Genomic DNA, 3,278 nt, shown 5'->3' with positions numbered 1-3,278 from the left:
ATTGCTAAGGCAGTTTCTTTCAGTTATGTGGAGGAAGATGGTACTATTGTCAATGAAATTCAACAACGTATGTAATTACAGGAGATGAATAAAGAAGACAAGAGTCCATTGGTGAAGGAAGAGGTTGGTGCAATTGATGAAATTCAACAACTGTTGTTGGTGGATGAAGAGGTTGCCTCAATTTATGGATGAAGGAGGAGAAACTGGGAAGGGACTCTTAGTAGGTTAAGATTAAGACCAAATCTGACAGCCTATATAAGCATCATGTCAAAACCTGATATATAAACATTACGTCAGAACCATATTAAAGTCAACGTTTGATTTAAGATGATCAATTGACTGAATAACCAAAATTACTTATTCTGAAAAAAATAAGAGGACTAAATGTCTTGATTAGAAATAGAAAAAACATAATCATAAATTTTAAATATAAGGGTACCAAAATTATAATTTAATCTTATTTTCCCCCTCTTTTTTAGATGTTTATTTTACATACTACTTTCACAATTAATTAGATAAAAAAATATATTTCTCTTTTCAACTATCTTAAAATTTTCTTCATTAATCTCTATCTAATTTCAACGATAATTTTTAAAAATATATTTTAATTTAAATTATTTACTGTAATCTAAAATATGATTTATATAATTAAAGATATTTATTTATTGTTACAAGATTAAAGATATTTATTTATTATCAAATGATGGGGGAGTTGATTTATATGAGATCTTAGTTATTTTACATTTCAAATCTAATTGTCCCAATTGTACTCTATAACGATATTTATTTATCATATATTTTACTTATATAAAATTAAGCATTTATCCTGTTTAATAGACAGATTAAAATGGTAGTTAAATAAATGTGTAAGATTATGATTAACTAATGCTCTAAGTTCTATTTTCGGTTTTATACAAATTAAAAATAAAGAGAGAATAAACTATCTCTCTCTTTCTTCTTACTTAATTTTTGTCTATTCTTATATTTAAATTTATTAAAATAAAAAATATTTTTAATAAATATATTTTTATATTCCTTTTTTATGTTATTGTCAAATTTACGTTCATTTCTATAATTAAAAAAGTGCCAAGTTTAATTTTTTAAAATATATCCATTAAATATATGTTTATTTACTGCATTTTTTTTCAAAAAAATTCTTCATCACTCAAATTATATCATCATAATCACATTTATATACTTTTTATTTTGTATAAATAAAAATGAAAAAAAGAGAGAAATATGATAAAACTACTATTTTTTCACAATTTGTTTTAAAAAAATAAATAGAAAAGAAAGATCCTTTCAGTAGGGGTCACGTATAAAAAAATGATCTATATCAAAATCACCAAGGATGACAAAAAAGAAAATCATGTCCGTGGACATTTACAAGTAAAATTCATAACGAATTAAATTTAGATAACTAAATAGATACTTACAGGTAATTTAAATATTTTTTTTTCTTTATGTATTTATCAATGTGATGGGTTTAGGGGTAAATATTACCTGCAGATCATATACGCTATTTTTTTTTTTATAATTATAGACTTAATTTTTCAAAATTTGTTTGAATGAAAAAATAGAAAGGAATATTCTTTAATGTGTCCCACGTAAAAAGGCAGTTCCAAAAAGAAAAAGAGGTAAAACATATTAACATCGAGGAAAAGTATGTTGTATTTTAAAAAAAATAATTTTATAGCATAAATAACAATTAAATTTATACTAAAAATAATATAGTAAAATTTTCATTTTTTTAACTAGAATAAAAATTATATTATTTTTTTGTTTATTTCAGTAAATTTTTTTAACTCATCTAAACAGGTAAAGTAAAGAAAATTTAATTTCTCTACTTTTTTTTCTCTTGTTTCTAGCTGTTCAATAGGTCAACATTTCTATGGCAAATAGGAAGTGTCTAAGTTGATGCTCAAGTACTTGTTACTTCTTTCTTTAGTTATAATTGTTATCTTCTTAGTTTCAACCATTTTAGTTATTTAAAATATGCAAATCATTCACACTTTCGATTAAAATATATTTGAATATACTCTTGAATCATTCGAGATGTGAACAAAATTTAGATTGGAGAAAAATATGATCCACCGGTTCTTTTTATTGGAAATTCGCTTTTATTTAATTTTTGTTTTTAGTTGTTCATGAACATTTATACCTTAAAAAAATCATACAATTATCATAATGCATATATTTTACTTTTACCTTTTCTATATTTTTTTTTTGTTTTTTCCTCTCTTTTTCCTGGTCCACTGGTCTTCTTTTTATCTCTTCCAACAAAAATTTAAACTTTGATTTATTATTTTGCGAAAGACTAACCCCTTACTCTCTTTTAATTGAAAGGATAAGCGTGCTAATTTTCGCCCACCTTTAGAATTTAATGGAAAAGAATTAAAAATATTTGTAACATACTTTTTTTAAGTACAAGCTATGGGTGTAAGTGTGTGACACGTGGGGTTACATATAGCAAAATCAACGTGAGGATTATAAGAAAGTTGTTATTTAAACTTTTAAATTTACTAAAGTTTATCAAGCTGGAATAGCTCAGTTGGTTAGAGCGTGTGGCTGTTAACCACAAGGTCGGAGGTTCAAGCCCTCCTTCTAGCGTTTTTTATTTCATAGTTTTCTTATTATTTTTTTTTCAAAATCTGTCTTGTCAAATAGAAAGCTCGTGAACGTAGACCCTCAAACAGTCAAACCAAGGGGACTCAATTGTTTAAAAATATGTTTGATAGTAATATTTTTTTTATGAAAAAAATAGTAAAAATAAATACTTTATTTCAACCTCTAAATTAAATTAATCTTATAAAATGAACACAATTCAAAAGTTTAATTTTGATATTAGTGGAAAAAATGTTATAAACTAAAAAATACTTTAAGTATAACCTTTGATGTAATTATTATAGAAATTGACAGTTTTTTTTTTTTATATAATTGATAATTAAGTGAAAATGTTGATATCGTATTCTAATTAAATTCATAAGTTTATGTAAGAAGCGTTAGTTTTTTTTATTTTTAATATATTAATAAAGTGTATCACTAATTATAATTACAGTTTATTTCTATATGCACGGTGATTGTAAAAAAATAAAATAAAAAAATTGAGGGAAATATTGTATACAGAACCTCCTAATAGAGAAACATGATATACGAAAAGGAAATTAAGATAGAAAGATAAATAAGAGCGGATAATTGTATTTATGTTTGTTTTTGTGAACAATTGTTTAGGATCTTGCTAGTATGTGTTTATAGAGTATTAGTTAAAAAATTATTAT

At 23.9% G+C, this 3,278-nt stretch overlaps 1 non-coding gene across 1 annotated transcript; it reads left to right on the top strand.

Annotated features, from left to right (window-relative positions):
• Positions 1 to 2,536: 2,536 nt before the first annotated feature.
• On the top strand, positions 2,537 to 2,610 carry TRNAN-GUU (transfer RNA asparagine (anticodon GUU)). The gene has a single exon. It is a non-coding gene; the product is annotated as a tRNA-Asn (tRNA).
• Positions 2,611 to 3,278: the final 668 nt, after the last annotated feature.

Source organism: Glycine max, chromosome 15 (assembly GCF_000004515.6).
Source record: "Glycine max cultivar Williams 82 chromosome 15, Glycine_max_v4.0, whole genome shotgun sequence".
NCBI lineage: Eukaryota > Viridiplantae > Streptophyta > Magnoliopsida > Fabales > Fabaceae > Glycine > Glycine max.
Note: the sequence above shows the minus strand (reverse complement) of the source record. Positions and strands in the feature narration are given on the sequence as shown.